General features: G+C 35.3%; 1 long non-coding RNA gene and 1 pseudogene across 1 annotated transcript; both read left to right on the top strand.

Annotated features, from left to right (window-relative positions):
* The first annotated feature begins 3,950 nt into the window (after positions 1–3,950).
* Positions 3,951–4,204, top strand: LOC109589137 (uncharacterized). Its single transcript, XR_002188542.1, has 2 exons — positions 3,951–4,031; positions 4,079–4,204. It is a non-coding gene; the product is annotated as an uncharacterized LOC109589137 (long non-coding RNA).
* Positions 4,205–5,084: 880 nt separating this feature from the next.
* On the top strand, positions 5,085–7,421 carry LOC100640389 (dolichyl-diphosphooligosaccharide--protein glycosyltransferase subunit STT3B-like; annotated as a pseudogene).
* Positions 7,422–7,709: the final 288 nt, after the last annotated feature.

The raw sequence follows: 7,709 nt of genomic DNA, 5'->3' as shown, positions 1-7,709 counted from the left end.
TTGGTCTCTGTGTGTAGCAATAAGGAAGGCAACAGGTTCTGAATTATCTTCAATAGGTAATTCATCAAAACTCCATCCAATAGTGTTTTGTCTTAAACAAGCTATGCTTGCTAGTGAACGGAATATTACTTCTTCATGTGTCAATGAGGTTTCATAAGGTTTAGAATCACCAGTAGAGGTTCGATAAATTATTTCATAGCGACTCCTTAAATCTTCAGTTAGTTTGAATACCAGTAGATTGATAGCTGGGCCAGTTATAAGAGCTGGTAATATTTCATGAAACTCAGGTTGTCCTCCAGTATCAATGATGTGTAACATTGAGTGATTGTCATCATTTCCTTCTTCAAACTTCCTCTCGTATTCTTCTCTTTTTTCATCAGGTATCCTTGATACAAAGTCCGAAAATCTTTTTATTACTGAACTGCTGATATTTTGCACTTCATTATCAGTTCTGGTTTCTTCCTCCTCAGAAATGACAGGTATTCTGCATGAATTGCCTATATTCTCATGTTCCATAGTTGAGCTTTCTTCATTATAACTTGTGGCATCAATTACTTTAGAGTGCATATAAGTAGGTGAAGACATAACACTTGTATTATCATGTTGATCAGATAGGTCTATTTCTTGTTGTAATTGTGATTTGTTCTCAAATGATAAAGTTTCTGTATTCTCAAATGATAAAGTAGACTGATGAGGTGCAGTAGGTCCGACACTTTCATCTAATGTATTGTTTCCTGGTAATAGTTTCTTAGTGATCAGTATAGCTTCTTCGTCAAGTTCCTGTTCCTTCCATTCTGTAGTCACTACTGCATTGTGCTGTGATAGTTTACGAAATGAATTAACTTGTACAGCTGCATCAATTACACCAGTACTAAGAGAAGGACCTGTATCAAGAGATTGATTGAGGAGTCTCTTCTTTAATGTACTCTTACCAGCACCAGGAGGACCTGTCAATATACACTTGACAGTACGTAATAATGCTATACCACTAGTTTGATGAATATGAAGATAATTTGTAGCCTTTTTATCAATCCCTTGAGTATTACAACCTTTAACGTCAACAAGGTAATCAACAATGTCCATATGACTTTTAGTAGGAGGTTTATGATTAAAAGCTAAATGTAATGGCCTATTATGACAATTGTTTTCAGCTTCAATGTTACATTCTGGATGATTAGTCAAAATTTTAACAATTTCAAAAAAACCCTTTTCACATGCATAATGTAATGGTGTATTGCCATTCCTCCCTTTAACATTAACATCACAGTGTTTGTCAATCACAAGATGACGTACAATGTCTACATTTCCTGATTTACATGTTATGTGAAGTGGTCTGTCATTATACTTATTTTCAGCTTCAGTATTACATTGTGGATGATTAGTCAGAATTTTAACAATTATAAAATGACCGTTTTCACATGCATAATGTAATGGTGTATAGCCATTCCTCCCTTTAGCATTAACATTGCAGTGTTTGTAAGTCACAAGATGACGTACAGTGTCTATTTTTCCAGATTCACATGCGTTAATTAATGATCTATCTTTTAAAAAATTATTCAATAGTTTCATTATATCTGGTTCTGCTAGTTGCTTTGCTGATTCCATACATTCAAATAAACCATCATCACTCACTTTCTTTCCTAATATTGAAACTATTTCCTTGTGTCCTTGACATGCTGCATAATGAAGTGGTTGATTTCCTTTATTGTCTATAGCTTCAATGTCACACTGTGGTTTAGATATCAAATATTCTACTATTGACAGTGATCCATTATAGCATGCTTTATGTAATGGAGTGGACCCAGTTGTCTTTTCTCTAGCATTAATATCACAGCCAGTAGATTCAATGAGATCCTTCACTACATATAAATTATTTCTTGCTGCTCGAAGAAGTTTCTTATTAGTCTCGCGGCGCCAGACCAGTCTCTCATTAGCCGGAATACCCGAAAGCCCAAAATATGAAAAACTAGTGGCCAAATCCATTATTATGTTATCGCAAGCTAGCTACACCTCTTTTCTGGCCAGTTCAAAAACTCATTTTGCATACTGCGCATGCGCAGATGCACTAAACTGGATGGACAACAACCACTTAAGCGATTCTAATTAACGTGCACCCGACATCAGGCGACATGGTGCATGATGGTGGTAAAAATGGTGGATTTTGGAGGGAAGACAGGCTGAACAATTTTCACTTTTATCCAGCCATTCTAGCTGTGAGAACTGTCCTTTTGTTCCGTATACTCTATTTATCTCTTCTGTAAGCTCTTTGCTTGCTATCAATAATAATAATAATAATTTTTAAAATATATATAATTGTATATAATAATAGCAAAGCTAATTGTTGAAATAATTGGGGCGAGCCTGAGCTCGCCCCACTAAGGCGAGAAAGAGTTTGTTTGTACGAGCAGACCGTCTAACTATTACTAGGTGAATGTAAACATTGTGGGGGCGAGCATGAGCCATCAATTAACAACTGAAATAATTATGATTGAACTAAATAAAATCAATCCAGCTCTCAGCCTGCATGCATATTCAGACCCCGGCCTCATGGCCGGGGTCTGAACAGAGCAAACACACCAGTTAACACAACCAAAATAACCCAATCAAAGTGACAAGAATGAGTCCTGCCACACTGAGAAAATGTACCAAGTTAAACTTCTAATCTAGCTTCCATCAATTACCATTTGAAATAAGATTGAACTAAATAAAATCAATCCAGCTCTTAGCGTGCATGCATATTCAGAATTTCAGACCCCATCCTCATGGCCCGGCAGGGTCTGAACAGAGCAAACACACCATTTAACACAACTGACCAAAATGACCCAGTAAAAGAGACAAGAATGAACTGTCCTGCCACTCTAAGAAATGCCAGTGCCAAGCCGAACTTCTAATCAAGCTGTTCTCCCAATTGTAATTCTTTCAATGAGAGGACTAATCTAAAGGAGTCTTAGATCAAGCTGCTTTTAAGTTCTTCAGCCTTTCAGATGTTTTAGATAGCCCCTCTCTCTTATCTAGCTGTTAGAAACTCAGTCAATCTGAGTTTGTTACGTTAAAATTTCCGCCATCTTGTTCTTTTTGACCACACCCTCTAAATTAATTTTGCCCACGTGGTCCAAATTTATCAATAGTAGTATACCAATTTAATTTTCGTATTTTTCCGTTCACAAACAAGACGTAACGCAAATAGACCTAGACAGATTAGTGTGGGTCTCGCTCATGCTCGCCCCAATTAATGTTAAATAGCCTGATCTTCATTGAAAGCGGGTGTGGTCACAATGATAAAATGGCGGGTATAAGCAAGTCTGAGCTTATTTTGCAGGAAACGGTCAGCTAGATAAGGCTAAACTGCTGTCTGAAACTTCTCTAGCAAGAATAAAAGTTGGGAAAGCAGATATACAGTCTTTTCCTTGGTATAAAGGATTCTGCTAAGGTGAATGCAAGTCAGAAAGCTGCATGTAGTGTACTGCTAGCTGTATGCATCATGAGATCAATTCTAGGTGATGTTTCTTCTCTAGGAGCAAGCCTAGGTTAATAAAGCAGATATACAATCTTCCAACATGATTTGTTCAGTGACTGCTTCTAACTATAAGCAAGATAACTTTAATTTAAGCAAGATGACTACAAGATACTGAATTTAGACATGTGCAATTGCTTTGCTAGCTCAGACATATATATCATACAGCACATAATCTATAGCTTGCTTAGGCTCGCCCCTTTAATGTTTTACATTCGTCTAGTAATAATAATAATAATAATAATTTTGGCTTTTATATATAACATTTTATCATAGACATAGGAATATTCTCACCCATTGGCAACTCCCGTTTTTCTAAATTTTACTTTCAGGAGCCAGGGCGCTTGCCCCTCCATTGCTATGAAGACAGAAGCGTATTCAGCTGAGTCCTATGACTAGTGTCTATCATCAGACTTAGTCTCAGTCCATCAGGACAAGGTACGGTGGAATAACTCACTCAGTTGTCATGATGTAGCTGGAGTGTGGATGATTAGGACCATCTTTTCGCTTTTTAAAAGTAAACTATAGGATTAGTCTTTAATCACATGTAAGAAGCATTCCAAGGAACATAAGTGTGCTGGAATAGCTGATCATCATGTAACTAGCTATTAATAGTGACAGTGAATCAGTTACAGGAGGAGGAGGGGGAGGAGCTACTAGTCCTTTGAAGAAACCAAAGAAAGAGAAAAAGAAGAAAGACAAAGACCAAACTGAAACAAAAGTACAACATAATAATTTATAAATACTTGTACATGTTCATTCATTTATTTCTCATTCATTATATATAGTCTTCTGCTGTGACATCAACTTCAAAGAAATCACCAGATTCTGCTGATAAGGATGGTGGTGTGACAGGTGCCAGTGGCTTCAATGTTGGTTCAATCACTATTTTAGTTTTTATGATGTTCCTCGTGTTATTTGCTATATTAGAGTAAATGAAAGGGATTGGAAACGGGGTGTAGCAACAGGAAATGCGGGTTGGGTTACCACGTGACAACCATTGGTGTTTTGATTGATTTCCCATCTCCTCCATTGGTGAAGTTGCGCTGGCAGGATTTCGAAGGGAATTTGTGTTGTTCCAGGATAGTGCTTGCTTTGGATATATAGCCTATTCCACATAGAATTTTAGAGCTACCTGCAGCAAAGTTTTTGTCTCCAAAAAGCCATTCTGTAACCAGTTAGAAGTACACAAAGTCGCCTGTTTTTGTGACACTTTATCGTTCGTAAAACACTCAAGCTTCATGGTATCAATGTGCAAGTTAGCTCATTCCACAGGAGATTTTGAGCTCTTTAAAATGGTTATACTTATTCGTAGCTCAAGAACAAAATGAGTCTCTCAGAGGGGGAAAAGATGGTATTTCTAGTTAAAGAGTGACGCGGCTGCTAACGCACGCATTGATTACTGAACAAAAAATATTACCGTAATAAAAAGCATAAACATTGGTTAGTATTGTGTGTGAGTTTTGTTTGCATAAATTGTATTCTCTTGGAGTTATCCAAGAATAAAGCAAGAAAATTTCTGTTTTTTGCTCCAAAATCTGTCAAAAAATCCCAACCCGCCTCTGTTTACTTAGCAACAATACAAATGAATGGAGGTTTGCCTACGCCCACACTTCCGTTTCCAATCCCTTTCATTTACTCTAATATCTATTATTGTACCTGGGTGACTAGCTCTGCCTACTCCTCACCTGTAGTACTGGCATCTCGTAACCCTGACGGGTAAATAATAATAATAATAATAATAATAATAATAATAATAATAATAATGTTTTCATGCATTAATTTTGTTTCTCTTAATAAAGAAAAGTTGTAAAATTAGTAAAATCTAATCCCAATATATCAAAGCACTAAGAAAACATTATAATTATGACTGGACTTAAATTATTAATTATTTATTGACATATACATGTAGTTCATGTCTGATTCTTGATGATTTCTGTGAGGCCTATTACTGGCTACATCAGAACACTCCTGATAATGCCACTGTGATGTTGGTACCAGATAGCAGGAATTGCCAACCGGACAACACTAGTTGATAATAATACCTGGAATAACTCGCATATTACTCTAGTTGGTAAGGATTGTATAGATTGTATAGGTACTGTATAGTGAAAATTTCATAAATTTTGCATGTAATTTACTTTTACATTCACACCTTATTTTTGACTGAATTATTTGTGAAAGTTTTTAGCTTGAAAAGAATACTCCCATTAATTATGGTCTCATTTTTTATTTGTGGGTGTGGCCCATTTAGTGACATCATATTACATCATTGCATCATTAATAGGTAAAGCGATGAGCAGTACTGAAGAGAAGGCGTATGAGATAATGAGGAACCTAGGAGTGGACTATGTGCTGGTTATATTTGGTGGTATGATCGGGTACTCTGGGGACGATATTAACAAGTTTCTATGGATGGTGAGGATCGCTGAGAGAGAACATCCTAACGATATAAAGGTGGGTGTGGTCAATTAATAATTAAAAGTGTGATCAATTATTTAATAATTTGTAATAATGATTGGTTTTATTTATTACCTCCCTCATTCCCAAACACTGGTGTACTTTTGTTTAATGTAAACTGTCAGTTTCAATTGAGGGGTATAGTAATGTGTTATCTCAATCTCTTCAGCTATTATTAATATTATTAATTATTAGTAGCTATTACAATGAGATACATGTACGTTTACATTCAATAAATTAGTTTTTATTTAAATTTTTTGGTTATTTTAGGAGTCGAGGTATTTCACTCCACAAGGCGAGTTCAGAGTTGATTCTGCTGGTTCCCCTGTCCTCCTCAATTGTCTCATGTATAAAATGTGCTACTATAGATTTGGTGAAGTACAGGTTAGTTATTTTTCCCTCCCTCTTTTTTTCCTTTTCTCCCCCTCTCTTACTCTCTCCTTTACATGTACTCTTCATTTTGTAAATTTACTTTATCACTTGATTCTCTCTCTCTCTCTCCCCTCCCCCCCTCTCTCTCTCCCTCTCTCTCTCCCCCTCTCCCTATACAGCATAGTTACAATACACCGGGTGGTTATGACAGGACCAGGAATGTTGAGATTGGTAATAAAAATGTGAAGTTCACACATTTAGAGGAAGCCTATACAACAGAGCACTGGCTAGTGAGAATATACTAGTAAGAAACTGAGCCTCATGAGGACACTTTCTGAAAAATACCCTCTACTATAGCCCATGGTTTTTCAAAAATTAGCTCTAAATTTACCCCAATTTGAATTACATTTTCTGATACCCTTATGCTATGTAAAAATTTGGGGCTGATTCCTACTTCAATTTTTCAAGTTACCGCCATTTTAAGAAAATGCCAAAATTCTGAAAATTTATGTCCTTATGCTATGTAGAAAGTTTGAACTGTTTCTGACAAATTGTTTTTGAGTTATGAGTGTTTTAGAAAACAGAAAAAGGCAAAAGCTATAGCACCTGCTTTTTCGAAAAAATTAATGGTTCTGAAATCACCTAAAAATTTTATTACAATTTCTGATACGTATTGATCGATGTCCTTATTTTGAACATTTTTGTTAATACTTAATAGCAAATTTTCAATAAAGCATGGACTAGTATAGCCCATGCATTACTAAATTTGAGCTGATGTAGATCAATGAAATTATTTAAATTAGCCTCTTCCTTTATTCCTAGAGTTAAGGATTTAGTCAATCGAGTACGTTCTAGCAACAGTTTACGTCACGTCTTTACTAAAAAGAGACTATCAAGCCGCAAGGTCAGCTACTTGTACATGTATTATTATTGTATTTTTAAAAATTTATTATTATTATTATTATTATTATTATTATTATTATTATTATTATTATTATTACTAGAGTTATGGTTCAAAGAAACGGGGTAACATTAGAAATAAACTGACAGTCATTAAAGGAAAAAGACCAAACAAGAAGAAAGGAAAGAAGAACAACAAGTCTTGAACTATGACAAACTGTCTGATTAGGTACCATTATTATTAAAGTTATTATTATTATTATTCTTATTTTCTTTTTTCATTTGGTAACTTGTACATAATTTTATAATAGGTTGTATTTTACAGTTTAATTTTTAAAAGTTTAGGAATTTTAAAATTGAGATGTACATGTACATATATAATGAGAATTCTGTGCAGCCAAATTCGACTTGTATCAAATCATGATGATGATGCTAAAAGAGAGAGAGAAAGGGAGAGGATGAG

This window comes from Amphimedon queenslandica, unplaced genomic scaffold, assembly GCF_000090795.2.
Source record: "Amphimedon queenslandica unplaced genomic scaffold, v1.1 AMPQUscaffold_11610_Cont14435, whole genome shotgun sequence".
Taxonomy (NCBI): Eukaryota; Metazoa; Porifera; class Demospongiae; order Haplosclerida; family Niphatidae; genus Amphimedon; species Amphimedon queenslandica.
Note: the sequence above shows the minus strand (reverse complement) of the source record. Positions and strands in the feature narration are given on the sequence as shown.